Source organism: Mytilus trossulus, chromosome 5, assembly GCF_036588685.1.
Source record: "Mytilus trossulus isolate FHL-02 chromosome 5, PNRI_Mtr1.1.1.hap1, whole genome shotgun sequence".
In the NCBI taxonomy this organism is placed as follows: Eukaryota; Metazoa; Mollusca; class Bivalvia; order Mytilida; family Mytilidae; genus Mytilus; species Mytilus trossulus.
In genome coordinates, this window is record NC_086377.1 from 76,662,274 (window position 1) to 76,684,847 (window position 22,574).

Sequence of the window (22,574 nt, forward strand, 5' to 3'; positions counted from 1 at the left end):
GCTTTTCAAAAGCAGCTGATAACATGCTTCTATTCAATATTTTTACCGGACATTCACTTTCGTTTTAATTCAATGTATGTTATGATAAATCCTGAGCAATGCGAACAAAATATTACTACATGACACACGCTAATTGGATAAACGGCGAGAAGATCGAAATGTTTTCAAAAACATGTGTACCTATTGAGCAACGGAAAACTCCAACAGGGACCCATTTCAGCTACTTGATGCAGATATCAGATCTATTTTTAGAACGAAAGGAAATTTCCAATTATAAATGTAATAAAAATAGTTTATGCGACGACTGTAAACAGATAAGGGTAAATAACGCAAACGGTAGCAAATAAAAGGGTTGAGAACTCATGGTTTTGGCATATAATTGAGTTTTCCTTTAAATTAATTGGGTTATTGAACCCTGCAATGGGCAATTGCATTGGGGTTTTTATTATTTGTATTGTGTGATCACGCAAATACGCATCTTATCTGGAGCTCTGCATTTTAAAGATCCATAAGTAAATAAAGGCAACAGTAGTATACCGCTGTTCAAAGTCTGTTGTCAAGGATTTTTGATAAAGCATTAAGGGGGAGTAAGTGAACGATATGTCACACTTATTCTATTTTTAAATATATTTCATGAATAAAAATAAAAATAAAATATGTCTAAATTTTATTGAAAATGAGTGAACGAAAAAAAATATACCAGAATAAGAAATACACTTTTAGTTAGATATTTGTAATAGCACGAGGCTTTTAATTATTGTTTTTCAAACACACCTTCTCTGTAGTAATCTGGTAATGACTCGTTACAAAGGTATTTCATTTCACCCATCTATTTCATTTTTTAAACTGTGAATTCTCAGTATTATATATATACATGTAGCCTTAATATATATTTAAAAAATCGAATCTAAAGCCAGATATATCAAACATTTATTATTTTTTTACTATTATACGTTTTCAGGACAAAACAATCAACTCAAACACGCATTGAACGTAAAATATGTACTCGACTGTCTCTTTACGATAATATAATTGCCCTTTTTTATACCTCCCCCCCCTCCACCACCAAAAAATACTGTTGCCGGGGACAGAGATGCAAATTAATGCTTTTTAAGATTAATATTTTATCTTTTCGTGTATATTGCAGTTGAATTTAAGCTTATGCATCTCAAAAATCCAGTATTTGCACCTACCGAAATCGGCTGTTTTGTTAAATGTGCCTTTAATTAAAAAAAAAACAAAAACAATATCTCGTTGCTTCATACTACCAATTGAGTATAAACAAGTATATAAGATTAAAAAAATCTTAAATCATACACCTACATTTAACTTTTAAAAGCCATAAAAACAGTTTTAAACAATCCAAATATTCAAACTTTATAAAACTTGGTTTAATTTCAGCTGGTTATCAACCCGTTTCGCTCTAAGCTCACCTGTATCAAGGGGCCGTGTGAGCTTTTGACTTGGCGTCCGTAATTTAAAAAAAATCTTCTCTGAAATTACTTGACCAAATGTTACCAAATCAATTTGTCTGAGTGAATCTAGGAAGAAAAATATTCATCAACAAACATGACCTCTGTCTGTTAAAATATATTCGAGTTCTTAGTTTATATCGCAAAAGTTCAAGTAGTTAGAGCAAAACTTACCGATTTAAAATATTCAACAGGCCAATTTCCATCTACCTTGCACTTTTCAGAAAATTCAGATCAGATGCCAAAACTTGGTCTTGCAACATTTATCCGCCTTTAGTTTGTTTAATTACATGTGTATATGAATATATAAGGGTAGCAGGTTCACCAGGGTGTGAAATCCATGTCATTTGAAATAAATAATATGCATAGATCTAGAAATCGACAGATAAAAATGACATTTGAAAATAAAATACTCTCTTGTATTCGAAGTTTTTGCAGTTTTGTTTTGTCTAAAAAAATTGACACACACAATGAATATAGCTGCGGAATTTTTTAACTTAAAATATTTGATACATTGGTAACGCCGGTTACTAGGATAATAATCTTGTCACGTTTGAATTGGGTAAAATGATGGAAATGTGAAAGTTTACGGGCGGTAGGTGCAACAGGATACTGACAGCTCTCATGGCTCGTCAGGGTGGGAGATAAAAGGTGGATCCATGAAAATTTGATTTAAAACCTTTATTCATTCCAACAAATTATTGAGATTTTGTTGAGGACTATGCCACTTAAGGCAACAAGAAAACTTTCAGAATTTAATGCAAAGAAGGTTTAAAGTCTTTCGCCAAAAATTACTATCAATTTCTTCTTCTCCTATGTTAAACTCCCTGCAATCTCCATCCCTCAATGATCAATAAATTGAACTGTAAAACACTACCTAGTATCTACCAGATGTCTTTATAATGTCTGATGTACTAGTATACATATTTATGACAATAACTGTTGTGAGCACAAGATTTACTGCACAGTTTTAAAGTTCTGCTCAACCAAAAATCTAAATGTGAACTTAAGTTTTGCGTTTGTTTGATGTGTACCGATTGAGATTTTAATATAAGAGAACATGGTTTATCTATTAGTTGAAAATGTGGCTTTGAACTAGCTTTCAGTGGCTGTGACTACTCGTGGATCAATAATGTGTGTCTTAATGTTATCATTTTATGTGCTACGTGTTGTGTTGTTAAACCACTGTACCAATGAAGGGAGACAGAAGGAGGGATTGGGTGGGGTATGGAGCGCAAACAAACATGTTAAGCCCTGTCACGAGTACTCAAAACCAGTTGTTGTCGATGGTTGCTATCTGTCATATTTGTTTTTGTTCAAAGTTGTATTTTAAATCAGTTCGAAGGTCTTCACTTTTTAATCGTTTACATTTTTATAGCTAGTATTCGTTATAGTTTTTGCTCGTTGTTGAATGTCATACTGTGATTTTCAATTGTTCACATATTGTTCCAGTCTAGTAAGTTTTTATCAGTAATGTAAGAAAAGCAAGTCTAGGTCGTTTTTCTTTATCCAGTCGAAATGTATTGGAGTATATATAAAGGAAGAAATTAGAGGCACCAATAGTTAGATCATATAGCCTCGTATATCTAACTGAATAAACCAGTCAAACGTTTATTGTCGTTATACATGTCGCCTAACCTTAAGAACCTTTAAAAACTGTTTTAGGTATCATATTATGTAGAGAATCATCAATTTTAGGGCATTTAATATCTAAAATAAAACTAATTAGATATATGTTCATTAGATATTGGACGGAAGATGTTGCCCTTTTATGTAATATAAGTTACGATTATTTGAAAACGCTTATTAAACAGCCAAATGGATGCACAAAAGTAAAAATAGGAGTCGCAAATCAGATTGAATACAATTATCTGCTCAATGTTATTGATTCTGTAACGATTGTTTCAAATATGACCAACTTTTTACCCAAAATCACCAGCACAGAACGCTCTCTCGCGGGACAACCTTACCCACCGTGAATTCGGTTATTGGGAAAAAGATTGGACATATACCATCTGCACATGCGTGTTCATTATTTTACTTTGAACTGTCTTAAACCCAGTCGTATGATAGTGCTAAATGCGCCTAGTACGACCTTGAACAAATGAAGTAGAACTAAAGAAAAATACTGCCTACGAATCATAAAAGAACAAATATATGGATTAAACATTGAAACCTCGAAAGTTTCGGAATGAACTACACGCTTCAGTTTTCACTCACACTTTATGCCGATCAAGTCGAATGTGTTTTTTACGTTGATGGATACTAAAAAAAATTTGGATTATGTTCACTTGACAAAATTAATGGAAATAAACAATCCTAATCATTAAGCAGGACTTGGTTAAGGTAAATACAGAATTTATTCCGATGTTTCTATTATTGAGATAAATGCAACCGAGTTATAATTGCAACACTTTAAACTTGCATTTGGAAATTTTGTATATGAAGAAATTAAAATCAAATTTTAGTGTTAAATGACCAGATTGCAATAATAAATGTACGCAATAATTTCTGAATTTACTTATAGTATTGACCATCAAAAAGAAGTTTAAGACTTGATAAATGTTATCTAAATAACAAGGTACTCCCCTATATAAATCATTATACTCGTTGAACATGCATATCTTCAGACGCATTTATATGTTGTTAACATGTGAGCTATTTTCAAATCTTTACAGTTATTCAAACTTCTGGTTACTTGTTCCAAAATCGGTAAGCATCATTTTTATAAATTTCCTGTTAACAAAACTTTGAATATTTCGAAAAACTAAGGATGTTCTTATCCTAGGAATAGATGACCGTAGCCGTATTTGGAACAACTTTTTAATATTTCGAGTCCTCAATGCTCTTCAAGTTTGTACTTGTTTGGCTTAACTATTTTGAACTATTTTGATCTGAACGTCAATGATAAGTCTTCTGTAGACGAAACGCGTGTCTGGCGTATTAAATTATAATCCTGGTACCTTTGATAACTTATATCATAATACTTTCATCACATAAATCATTATGCCCCTCTCTCTATTTAAATGTGTTTGCTTACACTAAAAAAAATCAGCTTGACCTTTGATGGGTAGTTGTTTCGTTTGCAATCCTCGACACATTTTTTTGTACTGATTATCTTCAGACGCATTTATATGTTGTAAACATGTGAGATATTTTCAAATCTTAACAGTTAATCAACTTTCTGGTTACTTGTTCCAAAATTGGTTAGCATCATGTCTATAAAGTGTCGGTAATAGCCTTAGCTTGAATTTGTAACGTTCGCTGTTGGCACAGAACAGTAAATCTGGATAACAACAATATGTTATTTGAGTATATTGTTACATCATTTCTACATTTTTCAAAAAATTGTGTTAACACATTATGAATCAAAATGATGTTTAGATATGTTTCCTCAATTTTATATACGTAACGTTTTCACCTGAGATCACCCCTAGTTTTTGGTGGGGTTCGCGTTGTTTATTCTTTTGTTTCCTTTGTTGTGTCGTGTGTACTAAGGTTTGTCTGTTTGTCTTTTTTCATTTTTAGCAATGGCGTTGTCAGTTTATTTTCGATTTATGAGTTTGACTGTCCCTTTGGTATCTTTTTCAAGACGCATGCACAAAATTTTAAAATGTTGTTCAATGTTAAAAAAACATATCACTTAAACATTTCTTTGAACATTTTTCAAATAATGTTGATAACTTAAAGAAACATTATTGTCATCCATATTACGCTACCATTTTCTACAGTAGGAAATTCCTGTAAAACAATCAGGATTATGACAGTTGTTTTCCATTCGTAAGTTGTGTTTGAGTTTTTGATTTTGCTATTTCATAAATCACTTTTCGATTTGTGAATATGCGTTGGAGTTCGGTATTTTCGTTACTTTACTTTCTACATAACATCCGATTTTTTTTAAGAACGATTGAATAAGTAGCCTTATTGACATTTTTTTGAAAATATTATATGATTCCTAGATTTATCAGAGCATACACACGTTGAATGCTTATTTCAAACACGTTCTGAGTCTGAAGTAAAAACAAACCCTTCTTTTTTGTAAAGTGTTACTTGGATGGAGAGTTGTCTCATTGGCACTCATACCATATTCTCCATATCTACCTTCTGAATAATTATATAAAAAAAACATGCTTGCAGTAAATTTTAAGTGTTTATTGGTCATAATCCATTTATTTAGTCACATGTCGAGTTGATAAAGCTATGTCTGCCTAACTGTTCACCAAAAAAACTGTTCATTACCAAATATGTCATGATAAAATGAAATGTACTAACTGCATCATACTGTGTCACGTTAAATAACTTACTTGTCTGTACGATACAATTGAATCGAAGACAACTGGCTACATTGCAAAATAGCCAAACTGAACTGATGGAGAATAGTTTATCTGCTGCTGCTAAATAAAGATATGTCAACTCGTCCCTCACATGTATAAAAGTTTAATCTAATTAAGAAAAAGACCATCAAAAATTAGTTTAATACCTGTATGTAAAGACATACAGCACGCAGGACACATAAAATCTGACGAAAGAAATTCCAAATAGCCCCAATAGTTAATACTTATTACTCATAATAAACAAGATCCAAAACTTGATTTACTAATGACAATCATACATGTATGCAACACTTGCTTTTTTCAAGATGTCGAAACGTGTTGTGTTTATGACATTGCGCAATTACTGTTATTACTTAAGATAAAAATAAAAACGTGTTCAAATTATCAGCCCCCCCCCCCCTCATCCGTAATTTAGTCAATGTATACTACATTCAAAATTGAAAGCATTGAATAATACAATGAAAAAGGTCGAATCAAGCTGATGTAGAGATAATCATGTTTCCACTTGTAACCTCCGGATGATGTCAAGTTCAAATTGTTAATAATCACACCCTTTATCTTCCTGTTATGATGATTCATCATTCAATTTATACTTTGACCACGTAGAACTTATCTTGTTTATACATATTTTCGAGGTCGAACTAAATGAACAACAATAGCATAAATGTACAGTCTGACTTATCACATATATTTCCCGAGTGTAGTCTTTTTATTTGGGAGACTGGTCGTGTTTTATTGGTAAACATTACTTGTATTCGTCTGTGATTCAAAATCTTTTTATTTTCCTGATGAGATATTTTAGATTGCTGGTGTCTGATGCATTCTGTTGAACTCTTTTCTATACAATTCAGTTGAATACAAAAATTCGCTATCATTACATGATCATGATAAGTAGAAGCCAAAACATTTTATTAAGACAGCCACATTTCTACTTATATCTGAAGATGTCAAGTAAAAATTGTTTATATTTACAATCTATATCTTCCTGTTTTGATGAGTCAACATTCAAGTCATACTTGTTATCACGGTGAACATGTAGTACTTATATAAAAATATGTTTTCTAAATTTTAATTTCTAGAGTAAAATGTAGAGTTGGTCGATTGTTTTTAATCAGAATTTCTTATATTCTTCAATGTTTTCTGGTCAGATATATTGCTACATATTACTGCGTGTTGATGCGCCCTGTTGAGATGTTTAATACGCAACTCGATCAAATTAATAAATTCGATAGTATTGTCCACATTATTATACTTAATTATTTTAAAAAAAGTTAACTTTCAATGATTTATTTTTACGTTTTACTATTTCAAGACTATGCCAGGTTAGATAGATGGTTGATGTCTTTTAACACGATTCACCCCGCCACATTGTTGGTGAGCCCGTCCTTAGTCAGAAGCATGTAGTTCAGTGATCGTTCATGTCTGTTACAATTGCTTTTCGTAAAAATTGGTTTGTTATAGATTAAGACAGTTTGTTGATGTTTCATGTCGATGTCTTTTATAGCCGTATATATAGTATGGGGTTGTCTCGTTGTTGGAGGCCATGCGTTTGTTTACAATTGCTTACATCCATTTCATTCGAGATTTGAAGGATACTTTTTTCATTGGCAATCATTCCACATCTCTTACTTTGATATCAATCATGTTTTTAAGTGAAATCAGAATCTTATAGGATGTGATGTTAGCGGCCGGTTTGTTATTCGATATTTAATATCCAACCGACTGCTAGCAGTCTGTTTGATATTCAAATTTAGTTGAAAATCATAAAAAAAATATAATATTTGATAACATTAAAAGAATGATTTTCAAAGTTGAAAGGAGTGAAACGATACGTAGAAAATCGTTTTATGACCCCTTCAAGTTGTCTTAAACTTTCGTTATCCTAGAATATAAACCCTTATCAATGCTTATGTAAGTTGTATATTTGTCTTTATGTAATATAGATTTCTATCAATAAAACTACATAAACACTTTAATTTATATCTAATAATTCTTAAAACAAAAACCGCTCACTCTAGAAACATTTAGAAATATGAATAACATATATATGAAAAGCCCCCCAAATATATAGTGAGACCGCTTAAAGGACGATGAGACCCCCCTGTTCTTTCAATCTCCATACAAATCGACGAAATCATAGACTCTGTATGTATAAAGATTGTATAAAAGGATCTCCAAAAATAATGTCATCTTCAATATCTACGGAGGGGTTAGATTTTTCAGCCAAAAAATATCAACATTTCAGGACAGAGAGCGCATGGCAATGCTAAGAGCCCCCCTTATCTCTAAATCTGCCTAATATTAAGTAGACAATTAGTTGATAGGAAGATACAAACGTGACTTAAATGAATTTGGGTACACTTCCTGTCTTCTATGTTTACAGAGGGTCCAAAGTGCCAGTTGGCCCTCCGTAAACATAGACAATAGGTAGTGTACCCAAATTCCTTTTAGTCACGTTTGTATCTACCTATTGAATAAATGTCTGATTATATTAGAAAGATTGGGAGATTAGGGGTGCTCTCACCATTGCCCTGTGCCCTTTGTCCTAAAATTTGATAACTTTTAGCTGAAAAGTGACAATATAAGCCCTCCATAGATATTGAATATGACAGTATTCTGGGGAATCCTTCTAATACAACCATTATATATACAGAGTCTATGATTTAGTTAAATGTAGCGGACATTGAAAGACCAGGGGGGTCTCACCCTCGTTTTAGCGGTCTTAGGTTGGTTTTCACTATATATTTCTTTTTTGGGCTTTCCATAAATATTTCTATTTATATTCCTAAATGTTGTCTAGAGTTATCGGTTTTTCTTTATCTTTTTTTAGAAATATCCTGTATAAAAGTACATCTTTGAAGTTTTTTTATTGACAACAATCTATATTACATAAAGACAAATATGCAAGTTAGAAAAGGGTTTAAATTCGAGAACAACGAGAATTTACGACAGCTTGAAGAGGTTATGAAACAATTTCCTACGTATCTTATCAGTCCTTTTAACTATGAAAATCATGCTTTTAATGTTATAAAGTTGGTTTTTTGTCAACTTAATTGCTAGCAGCCGGTTGGATATTGAATATCGAATAACGAATAACGAACCGGCTGCTAACTTCACATACATGTTCAAAAATATAAAATCACCCTTCATATTTTAAAAAGAAATTTCCCACGGGGTTGATTTGGTGCTAAACTATTGAATATTTATATTATGTAATCGTTCTGTTTTCTATGCAATTAGTTAACTATCATTCGTATTTACTAGGTTAAGCTGGGGTTACACATTCACGATTTATACTGCCGTCCTTGACAGGACCATTCCCGATTGAAATTTGTCAAAAATCTTATCAAGATCCTGTGAATCGTGGATGAAAATTTAAACTTTGATTAAAATTTATAAAACAAATAATTACATCACGACAACAATCAGATATTGTTCAGGAAGCGTCGATATTCAACCGTTTCCAAGCGAATTTATCCCGATCATCCCGTTCTCAATAGGCTTCTAAACCAATTTGTATCTTTCGCCAGGTAAAATTCGAGCGAGTATGTTATGACGTCGTCCCGATTCTACCGAATGTAATCCGACAGAGATCAGACACTGACCAGACAGTGAACTGACACTGGCGGAAGTTATTCGTTCGAAAACTGTCGGCATAATCTGGATGAACAGGTACTGTTGGAACGTTATCCTATTAAGGTCCGCTCTATCGCATTGCAATCGGCTTTGTCTGGTCTCAGTCGTATTGTATTCTGTAATTGTCGGGACTCTGACGTGGGTATTATTGACGAATATCGTATTAATAACGGGACTGTTCCGGAACGGTTTCGGCAAAAATTGTTCGCAATCCTCACAAGATCTGGATGCAATCAGGACTCAATCGACAGAAAAACAGCAATGCAAAATTTCTCCAGATCATTCCCGTTCCACAGGACACCGTCCAGAATACACAGAACATTGTTAGGATTTTGATCCGATACAGCAGAATCTGTCACGACATAGGCACGATTGTAATCCGACTAGACTAAATCGGCTGAGTTTCCCCGAATGTTACGGGACGCACATAACTGTCGGGGTGACTCGCCGAACTATTCGAACCCTTCCCGACCCGTAGGAATCTGTTACGAAATTAAACGACTGCGTTCAGACAATGATAGGACATTCCAGATAATTGAGGATAGTAATCCGACTTTTTCACTTTTCGTTTTGTATCGCTGTCTGATCTCAAACGGGAGCAATAATCGGCAATGTGTGAACCCCGCATTATGGAAAAGTTTAGCGCTAAAAAACATGTTTAACCCTGTCACAATCTGTATGTGCCTGTCCCAAGCCAACATGAGTCTGTAGTTCGGTGGTTGTCGTTATTTCATGTCTTCCGTATTTGTTTTTATAAATGGCTTTGTTATTAGTATGCTTGAATTGTTTCACATTTGTCATGTCTTGGCCTTTTACAGTCGACTATACGGTATGGGTTTTTCTCATTGACGACGGCCACATGGTTGCCTATAATTTTAAACCTTCACTTCTTTTAAACTCTGGTTGATATTTGTCTCACTGGCAATCAACCCCCTTCCCCGTATCTTTATACTAAGTACTGTTTATCTGTCATATGAATTGAATCCTATTTGAACTTGTCCTTTATAATGCAAGTGTTGTTTCTGTAATTTCTGGAATATTTGAAGGATTGCAAGACAGTGAAAGTTCAATGATCAGTTAATATTCACAATTAAAAGACCTCCTCACAAAATAGGCTATTGAAATTACCCCGCTTAACTTCGGGTTCGGGGATCTGAAAATCCCTTCTTGTTCGGAAGTCTTTTAATGTCAATATTGACTTGCCGTTGAACTTTTACTATAAAAGGAAGTTTGCATTTTATCAAGAAAGTAAACTCTTGCTTTTAAGTTCACCCCTTTTCTTATGAAATTAATGTTTTGTATCTTATAAGCTAGGTGATCGTGGCGCAAGGATATGATTGAATGTTTTACGTGTACATTATTTTTAGCCTCCTTACTTCTATATTAATGGATGAATTCAAAGTCGGTTTTTAACGTCTATTGATAACTATAAGAGGCATATTTAGGAAGAGAACATGTTAATGTGATATGAATATGACCCATAAGTACCCAGTGGGAAATCGAGTAACTAAATATTACCTCCCCTGTAAACACGGAAAACTACTATATCTTCTCAATGTTGTCCCATTTTAGCAAGGACGATATCAATTATGGTATCACAGAAAAACGTTCTGGTAAATAGTAAAAATAGAAATTAGTTAAAATAAAAACAAAACTTCCACTCAATGTTATCATTTTCCTCCTTAAGTAGCAAACAGCGAGTACAGCAGGCTATAGAAGTGTGGTATAAAATTGGTTTAAAATATTGCTATGCGAATAAATTCTGGGAGTACCCACTTTAATTAATTTGTTTACTGTCTGTATCTCTCTGGAACAAGCTAATTACTCGTATATATATACAGCTAGATCAGAGAAAGTCAGGGAAAAAAATCCAAAGGAATCGATTGATATGCAGCAAAGATTGTTACTTTTGAAATTAAGTTACTAAGGAAATTCAAACAGACCTTAACTCGATGTAAACATTGAATGTGAATAGATCGAGAAGACCGCAAATACTTGAACAAAACTCGAGACGACCTTTTCTTAAAATTGTATCCAAAATAGTAGAAAGGTACCTGATTTAGAAAAATAGTTATCTTTATTTCTTTTAACCTGCATAGAGAGACTTTTAGATGTTTGTGTTCACGAAAAGACAATATTTCTTTTCTGAATGTACATGTGACAAGAACAAACCGGTGTGCACGATAACTTGGGTGTGAAAATATAAGCATACTTTGGGAAATTGTAACATGCTAAGGACTCTTTGGAACACTCCGAAAATTGGTGATCCGAAAGATCTTACGATTTTGTATGCACATGATTTTTCCCATTTTTTGTTTATCAATATGGAGCAAAGATCGGCATTTTTTAAATTTCAGTTTCACAAGCAATTATCTCGATAAATACTGAACATAAAACATCGTGTATTTGCATGTATATTTCTTATAACACAGTTTAACAAATAATTTCTTTAAAATGTACGATTATTATTTAGAAATAACTTTTGATCAGTATCGTCACCGGTATTGTTTCACGACTCTATCATAAGAGTGAATTTTCTTTTGTTTTCGTTCACTTGATATCCCACTGTACCGATTTACCACTTTAACTTTTAAACGACATTGCATGTCAAAAACGAATTTAGACTAACTTGTCCAATGGAACTAAACGTTTCCTATTGGAGAAGAAATTATCCTATCTGAATAAGGTAGCATTGGTGATATTTTTGATATCCTATAGGATTATAGCTTTATCCTTTAGGATTTAGTGAATATTGAAAATATCCTTTATTTTACATGTATCTACGGTAACTTCTAATTACACACTCTTTCAAAAAATAAAATATCATACACCATAGTCTTTTGTAACATGAATGGTAATTTCCTTTTAATCTTTGAGTGAGTTAACTTCGGTTATTTTTAGAGGAGTGCGTTAACTGAATGATTTTTTAGTCATTGAAATCTCCAGTCCCGCCGTGTGTCGCTTGTCATAGGAAAAGCAAAGAATGGGAGGAGCTTAGACCAGTGCTCTAACTTCCATCTCAAGTTTGATATTTCACTATCTAGCTCCGCCTCTTGGCCACGTAAAGTAAATAAAAAAAGGGGGAGGGTCTTACCCTAAATTAGCCAAACTTGCAAACCTAACCCTGAATTAAAAATGGTTTCCTGTACTTGAAACAAATGAATGCCAGAGGAAAGCTACAAAAAGGAATAACGTGGTCTATATAAAAAAAAGGCTATATGGTTTAATTGGTGGGTACTTGTTTCCCATCTATTAATCGATCATTTTCATGGTGTTGGGAAAGGCAGAATACCTTCACAATTCGTTTACCTCTTCTGAAACTACATGTTTCGTTTGTTTTCAAAGCAGGCAGCATGGTTTTCATCTAACAATATTTTGTATCTATTCCCTCAAGAATTTCAAGAATTTTCGTCCAAGGAGGGGGGGGGGCACTTCAATAACGCATAAATCGCTCTCTGGTCTTTAAACCATGATGAAAGTATCAAGGCAACAAATCATTTACATGTACCAGTTCTGATTGTGGAATCTATTGTACACGAAGTCATATGCTTGTGCCACCTGAAGACCATTACTAAGCAAAAAAAAAACTGATTTTAAGACAAAAATTGCACATAAAAATAGGAGTAAGCAATTTTATAGGAACAGTATAATTTATTTGAGCCCTGCATGTGAATTCCGTTTGTAATGAGAACATGGTGAGGAGATTTATATTCCACTTTTCACTTTAAAAAGTGACGATAAAAATAGGCCTATCCAACCTATAACCTATAAATATGATTTTCCAACAAACTGAACTCGCGTATCTTTTTTCAATCAATAGTTTTAAGAAATTTTATGAATCATACTTGTTTTCACAGCGTCCCCACGCTATTATCATCCTGAAAAAAATCAACATTTAGATGTCATTTTTACACTTAACATGCTTAAGGCGGGATATGGTGATTAATAACAACTGTCAAAGATTGAGATATCTTTTATCATTATAGTAAGCGTGTTTACATTTAGGATTATCATTTCGAATAACTATAAAAAATAAAAAAAACAAATTACAAATATTATACGTTCAAGGCACACTGTCACTGTCAAAACAATATGGCGTATCGATAAATCTTGCGCAGGTAAAGTCTCGTTCTAACGACCGTGATGTTGAGTATTTTACACTGATTAGTGTAACGGTTGCCAGTCCCCTTAGTATAATAGTCCCAGGTTTTTTATGCCCCACCTTTATTATGTTGTCTGGTCTGTGCCTCCGTTCGTTTGTTAGTCCGTGCGTCCCTTTGTCAAACTTCAGGTTAAAGTTTTTGGTCAAGGTAGTTTTTAATGAAGTTGAAGTCCAATCAACTTGAAACTTAGTACTCATGTTCCCCATGATGATATGATCTTTTTAATTTTAATGCCAAATTAAAGTATTGACCCCAATTTCACGGTCCACCGAACATTTTAAATAATAGTGCGAGTGGGGCATCCTTGTACTATGGACACATTCTTGTTTCATCAGCAACCAGGCCGACCTTGCCCTGTGGAATGTTTCTTTCCGGGACACTATAATTTTCCTTTCTGCTTTTCCCGGTCGTATTTGGCATTTTGGGGGGATGAATTGTCAATCTCATTACCCCCTTCATCTGCAGTTTTTCGTTTTAAAACTGACGATGTTCCTGGAGTGCCCGTACTCAAATATTTAAAAATATTTGGTTGCATGGATTGGTTTCGTGCTCAAAAGCTTTCCGACAAGACAGGCCAATACTGATTCATACATCATATCCTGAGCCACCCAGAATTATTTGTTCTATTTTTTAGATATGTACAACAGGACCTGTACAAACCAGTTCAAATTCTTGGAATCCCAGATTGCGTAATTGAATTTGATTGGCTAAGATAGAATAATGCTGAAGAGATTTTCCACTTTCTATTTTGGAAACGCCAAGAATTTTTTGTTACTAGTACGTCGGGCATATTGGGTTAAAAATTTTGATTGCCACGGGAGGTAAATGCTCTTGTCCCGGGCGTCGGCTAGTGGATTTTTTTAACTGCTGTTTTACTTTTTATACTTTATACTTTATTATATTATATATATATTATATGTAAGGCCTAGGTCGAAAAACGAAAAAAGTTATGGTTTTTTCTGTTTCCCTTCATTTGCCACTTTAAAAAAAGCTGACATCCTAGTTTTCTTTTGTAAATTTCTTTTACTTTGAAATTTTCCTATTTTGTCTCTTTGAAGATTCATTAATCATGTTTATGGAAAATGTGTAACTATAAATGGATTAAAAGATTAAATGAATAACAAAAGGTGTACATCTGCTCTTAGCAACAGTGTAAACATTCTGATTTGGATCTTTTAAGTTCTTGCATATTGCATGTGATTTTAAACGCTGCAATGAAACAGGCTATGAGTAAGAGATCTTTTCTTAGGTGTTGTGTACCCCTGTAAGGAGTTATTGCCCTTCAAAGTCATTTTTTTACAATTTTTATACAACCGCCAATAAAAATTTTGCGTCATATAATGGTATCATGTTGTCGTCTGCATCGTCGTCGTCCGACGTCGTCGTCCGAAGACACATTTAGTTTCCGGATAATAACTTTTGTTTTAGTGAATGGATCTCTTTAGTTTTATCAGAAGGTTCAATACCACTAAAGGAAGTTTGGGATAGATTTTTGGGGTTTTGGTCCCAGTAGTAATTAGGGCCAAAAAGGGGGCCCAAAATAAGCATTTTTGTAGTTTTCAAACAATAACTTGTGTTCAGATTACACTACTTGTAAATTATGTATAAAGAAATATCAGGTTTTGGACTAATTGCAAAAAAAAGGGAGGTGGAAGTAGTTTTTAATTTTTTTCCTCCAAATTTCTCAAATTCCAAATATTAAAAGTTTGAAGAAGAAATCTTTAATTGCACAATATTGCGCAATATATTTGTAAGATCTTGACATTTGTTTTGTGTCAAAAACTAATATTATGTAAAAAATTTGATCACAACCGAAATTTGGAGCTGTATCAAAGTTGAATGTTGTGTCCATACTTGCCCCAACTGTTCGGGGTTCAACCTATGCGGTTGTATAAAGCTGTACCCTGCGGAGCAACTGGTTCGTAAATTTGTGTAATCTTTTACAAACTCCTGAAACTACTGGACCAAATTTAACCAAACTTGGCCACAATCATCATTAGGGTATCTAGTTTAAAAAATATGTCCAATGACCCAGCCTGGCAACCAACATGGCCCGCATGGCTAAAAATAGAAGATAGGGGTAAAATGCTGTTTTTGGCTTACATGTATATCTCTGAAACTAAAGTATTTTGAGCAAATCTGACATGGGGTAAACATGTTTTAGACCTATCTGCCCTGACATTTTCAGACGAATCAGACAACCTTTTGTTGGCAGGGATGATTCCACTATTTAGTTTAGGGCCGCTCTGCGGCCCTAAAATTGGCCAGCGGCCCCAACAAAAAATATTTGTGAATATAAATTCCCAATTCATGAAAATAAAATAAAAATGGGTATTTTCAGAAAAGTTTAGCACTTTATTCGTTATAGGTTGAAAAATATAGGCAAAGTATAGATGTTTATGAAGTGTCCTATATTTTGACTTTAGTGGATGATTTGATTATGTCAAAGACATCTATGATTATGTCAACATGTGGTAAACAATTTTAGCATCAGGATTCAATTGATTAAGATGTTATGGGATTATTTGATCTCGTAAAAGTAGATCGCCTAGCAGGTTGATCAAAAACATGTTTGTCAAAATTGGTGTGAAAGCAGACCTCCGCTAAGTGCAAATTCAAATTTTGGTATAATATTGATGAATCCGATTTAATGGGCGCCGATCTCTTAAAAGCAGATCGCCCAGAAGAGCTGCATGGTTATATAATTTGGTGAAAATAAATTATTTTATATTTTGCTCTATATCAACAAAAGACAAAAGTTTGAGCGTTTTTGAAAAAAATATGTTGATGATTAGACCATTCATGAAATTCGATATGTCACGAAAAAACAAATTTTTGTACCTTAAAATTGGAAGGAGCATAGTACCAATTTATCATCCAATGAAAACACTCATATAAATGGCCTGTTTATAATGTGTATGTTTCATACAAACAGTTTACTTAATAAACAACTTTGCAAATTAAATTTCATTTCTTATAGTTTTTGATTGAATACAAAACATTCTTTGTATTAGAATATTTAAAGTAAAAAACGGAGTTATGGTTTATGTTTTGTTCAAGGATGATCCTAAAATCAAGTTTATCAATTTAGATATTGGTTTAAACAAATATGAATATGACCAATTCAAGTACACCGCTCGACTTTTGTGACTTAGCATGATTTAAAAAAAAAATTGTTTAGGACTTTTTGTAAACAATAAACACTAGCATATCATATAGAAAATCAAGTGAGAAATCTATTCTTAAAATTTTAAAACAAAAATATCTGTGGATTTTCTACAAAAAACTTGGTTTATTTGCCAAAAAAAAATCCCGTCTAACTTTGAAATGCAATGAAACAATAAATAATAATACTTGCTCGAAGTTTCTTCTTTGTATATGTACAAAATGGCCCGTCTCTATAATTCATTAACTTTGCTGTTTTTATACTATTGCAGTTTGAAAAAAAATAAATTCTAAGGCAGAAGGGGTCATAAAACGTATATTTATGCAGTGAATGTACCATAGTAAAGTACATAGACATAACTGGATTTATAACATGTATAAATGAACAGAGTGATTGATTGAAAAACAATTGGCAAATCAAACACACCTACAGCATACTTGTGAAAAAGATTATCATTATCAATAAACTTTAAATTTAGATTGAAAACTTATTTTTTAAACTGACTTGTAAAACTAGTTTTACCATGTTTCTATTCTGTCACGTGTTCTGATTGGTTCTCTATTAAACTATTGACTCCACCCATAGGCTTGTTTACCTTACCTAATAATGATTTCATGGTTGAGCTAGCAAGGAAGCTAACCAAAGAATCTACACGAAGCTTCATACTCGTTGGAATTTGCTGTAATATGGAACTGTTTCAAAAGTTATGAAAATTATTCTTTCTTCTTCTTTAGAATACCATCAACTTTTTGAGAATTACTTTCCGGCGCATGCATAAATCGTTTTAAGTTAATTTTAAATATTCTTTTATTTATTAATGAAATCTACAATTTTTCCAAATAATTTTAAAGTTCTCTGGTCAATTGCTTTAAATATCTTATCTATTAAGTATATTAACTTTTGTAATTGTCTTTCTGAATACGACAATGGACCAGTTCAATTTGAAATCCATTTTAATCAAGGTAAACTTATAAAGATGACCTGATGAAAAATACCAAATGGATGATTTTTTTTCATTGACATTGGTCTATTATTTTGCTATTTAATTTAATTTCAAGATATCTTATACACTTTATAAGATATCTTGTATAGTTTATTAGATATTATATGCAATATCTAACATGTCTAACAGATTATATAGGATATCTTATAAAGATTATGAAATTTACAAATTTTAAAATAATTTCATAAAATATAAGAGATACTGTATCTAATAATTTATATAACATACATGACATATATCTTATAAACTATATGAGATATCTTCTAAACTATATCAGATATTTTATAAACTATATATATTGTTTATAAGATATCTTTAAAAGTATATGAGATATCTTATAAAATATATAGTTTAAAAGATATCTTATATAATTTTCTTTATAAGATATCCCATAAACTATATAAGATATCTTAAAGATATCTCAAAACTTACATACTAAAACTGACTTCTGGTTTATTTGTAGTTTTCCCAATTTCTATATAAATCGCGTAAAAAAATTCCCAAAAGTGGCCAGGGTCCCTTTTCCCAAAATACCCAGATAAACCCCTGACTGGCCATAAAAAAGAATAGGTTTGTTTGCCCAAACGCTACCTACCCAGAAAAAAGCTGCCTTCTCAAATTATTTTATTGTCCTGATTTGAAGAATTTTTTTTTAAACAGATAGGCATGAAGACTAATAAACAACATGAACATCCGATACTTCAATTTCTCTTTTTGAAAAAAAATTTAAAAAAAATGCCTACCTACCTACCCACTGTCTCAACCTTTGGGTAGGGTTTGGACAAACCAAAATATTTTTAATTGTGACCTCAGGATACATACTAAAACTGACTTCTGGTTTATTTGTAGTTTTCCCAATTTCTATATGAATCGCGTAAAAAAAATTCCCAAAAGTGGCCAGGGTCCTTTTTCTCAAAATACCCAGATAAACCCCTGATTAAAGCTATCTTATACACTATATAGTTAGTTTTCTCGTTTGAATTGTTTTACATTGTCTTATCAGGGCCTTTTACAGCTGACTATGCGGTATGGGCTTTGCTCATTGTTGAAGGCCGTACGGTGACCTATAGTTGTTAATGTTTGTGTCATTTTGGTCTTTTGTGGATATATATATATAGTTGTCTCATTGGCAATCATACCACATCTTTTTATAATATAAGATATCTTATAAACTATCTTATAAACTTGATAAGATATCTTAAATATATCTTATCAACTATATAAGATAGCTAATCTGAAATATATTCATAAGATATCTTAATAACTTTAGGAGATATCTTATCAATTATATAAGATATATTATAAAATATATAGTTTATTAGATATCTTATATAATTTTCTTTATCATTTTTTTGATAAGATATCTTATATAATTTTCTTTACATGATATCTTATATAATTTTCTTTATAAGATATCTTATATAATTTTCTTTATAAGACATCCCATAAACTATGTAAGATATCTTAGAAACTATATGAGATGTCTTATCAACTATATAAGATATCTTTTAAATTATAAAAGATATCTTATAAATTATAAAAGAAATCTTGTAAATTATAAAAGATATCTTGTAAATTATAAAAGATATTTATAAGATATCTCATATACTTTATGAGATCTCTAATAAACTTATGAGATATTTTATATAATATATAAGATATCTCATATACTATATAAGATATCTCATATAATATATAAGATATCTGATATAATATATAAGATATCTCATATAATATATAAGATATTTTATGTAAATGAAACTATAGAAGATATCTTATATATTAAATGAGATATCTTATATATTACATGAGATATCTTGACCTTTTATAGCTGACTATGCGGTATGGGCTTTGCTCATTGTTGAAGGCCGCCCGGTGACCTATTGTTGTTAATGTTTTTGGTCTTTTGTGGATAGTTGTCTCATTGGCAATCATACCACATCTTCTTTTTTATATTTGATTAAATAGTAAAACGGCTTGCCATAGATTCATGTTAGCTGGTATATATGTTTATGCCTAGGTTACTTTGAAGTAAGGCGTAAAAAAATAAATATAATAGCCTTTCAAGACGTCATAATTATTTGGAATAGTGCATCATGTGCAATGGTATTCATGTAATACAACTTCCCTGGTCTCAATCCAATAACTTTCAAGTAATCTAATGATCATATCTATGAGATCAGAATCATATATATCATAATCATTAGCCCATCCATAATTATTTAAAATGTTACAACTTCTTAAATCAGTGTAGAGGTTAAACTTAATATACATTTTCCATTTTTTGTAGGAAAATGATATGATTTTGTCTTAGATTTTATGCATAAAAAATTCCAAATTGGGATAAAAATTCCCAATTTGATGTTCAAGGAACCTATTTGAAAACACCTGGAATCATCCCTGAAAAAGGTCAAAAATTAGCACTTCGGAAGCTGTCAAAAGATTTCAAGACCCCCTTAACATACAATTGTCCATATTTTGAGTTAGAGCTGATGAAGTTTTCTATAATTTTGATATAATTTGTCCCAAAAGTAGTACAACACACTGTAAAAATATAATGGAGAAAGCGCAGGTGGGATTTTTTTTAATTTTCATTTATTGTCTAAAAGAAATGCACTACGAAATAACTGTGTACTCGGACCTAAATATCATTAAAAATACACCAAAAAAGTCATTTAGTTGAGAAAAATAAATATATACAAAATGTACATGAACACCCAAAAATGTGAAAGTTAGTATTTTACTCTTTTTGCTTAAATACTGAAAAAAAATCTGGTAACCCCTTTCTTATTTTTACTCTTTTTGCTTAAAATACTGTTAAAAAAATATATTTAACATGGGTGACGAATTGACTATATCAGGTGTCCATTTAACCAGGTGCTGATTTGTCCAGGTGCCAATTTAACCAGGTGCCGGTTTGACTAGAATTATTTGACAAATGTTTGAAATTACCTGAGTTTCATTAGACCTTTGATAACAGTAACAAAAAGATTATTTACTTACTATTTTGTGGGAGAAGGGGGTTCAGAATGTGGTATCAGTTCTGTTCGCGCCAAATACACTTTCGCACCCTACATGTTTGCAGCTCGCACGTTCGCACCCAAGGTCCGTTCGCACTCTACTCATTCGCGCCCAATTTTAATTCAAATTCGAGTTGAATAATTGTAAAATCATGATTGTTGTTTTAAATTGCTTTGGTGTAAATACTGAATGTATTTGGACCATAATTTGCTATTGGGCTCGTTTCCTATAACTATAGAAAAATTGTGAATTACTGTAAGAAAAGTTGTAACTACATCTAAAGATGCCATTATTTTTATCAACATACAAGTGTATTCTACTCTTCCCTAAAAAAAAAATTGAAATTAACAAATTTCAAAGATTATACAACCGTATTTTTGTGTCGTTTCTCGCGTTACTTTTCGCTTCCGAAGTGCATAACGCTGACTGTTTTATAGATAATCGTCACCGGCAAATTCGTAACTTTTGCTTTCAAATAATAAAGAACATCGACCAATAAGAATAGTGAGAAGAAAATGCCGAGAACTATTTCTGTAGCAGGTGTAAGAACACTGTCGTTATTTTGGTTTCCCATTTCGTAACGCATATTTTAGATGGCTTACTCTGCTTTGTTGTAAAAGAATTCCTTGCAACAATATGCAAATATGAACTATCGCGAGATGTTCAAACAGGTTAATCAGTGATAATTTACATTCTTGTTTTGTTCTTCGTAATAATTAAGTTAGAAAATGACGTTATCGTTATGCGTTACATTTCACACGAAACAGAAGTCCATTTATTTATTAAAATTGTTTTTGTCGTTAAGTTCTAATCATTTCCGGTCATACGTGACTAACATGTGATAACGCCCTTACAGCCGGATATACGAAATACTAGGTCTAAACATTGTATTTGTTTCCAACGGGATGTAAGCACACATAATCTATAGGCTTGTTTCGTCTTGTTTAAAAAAGGAAAATACAATTTTCAAAGAGATTGCGCCGGGGGTCTATTATTTTTCCTATGTGCATAATGTTACATACGATCTTGTGTGGAAATAAATGCCCAATGACTTGACAAAATTGATTTCAGATTTGACCGACGTTTTAACACACTTCGTTTCCCAATAACGATGTAAAGGGTCCTTGGAAAATTCAATCGAAATTACGTCTCCTATCATGGTGCCGATGTTCGTTGGATTGATTTTGCTTCAGCAGTAAATATTACTGGATATTTAAGGTGAATAAAAATAATTATAATAAAAGATACATGTTAATGTACCGTTACACTTGGAATGTACAAAGTTGGTATCTTTGTCACAATTTTTAATTATTTATTTTTTTCATGTTCTGCAAACACTTATCAGAAACGCAATAAACTTGTCAAAGGAAATGTAAACTTTTACCATGCATGACTTAAAAGGAAATACTTTATAAGTTATTGATTTTAGCCCACTAAAGTAGGTTAAAATGTGGAAACCATGTAGATGGTGTACAGGTCACAAATATCACATGGTGCCTATTTTAAAGATGCTAATTCCAAGTTAAAAGTTGTTTTCTTTACTGGATTTAAAGAATTTTACATTACCAATGATTTGGAATAAATTGTATATAACTGGAATTTCAAAACCAAATATAAATACATTTTTTTGGCTAAAACATCAAGATACAACGATTATGGTATCCTGTATCAAGGAAGAAAATACGGAAATTCCTGTATAAATTTTACTAATTGTTTTCACAACAAGCACATATTTAGTAGTTTTATAATACTGTTACATTTAAGATGGATTTTAAGTAA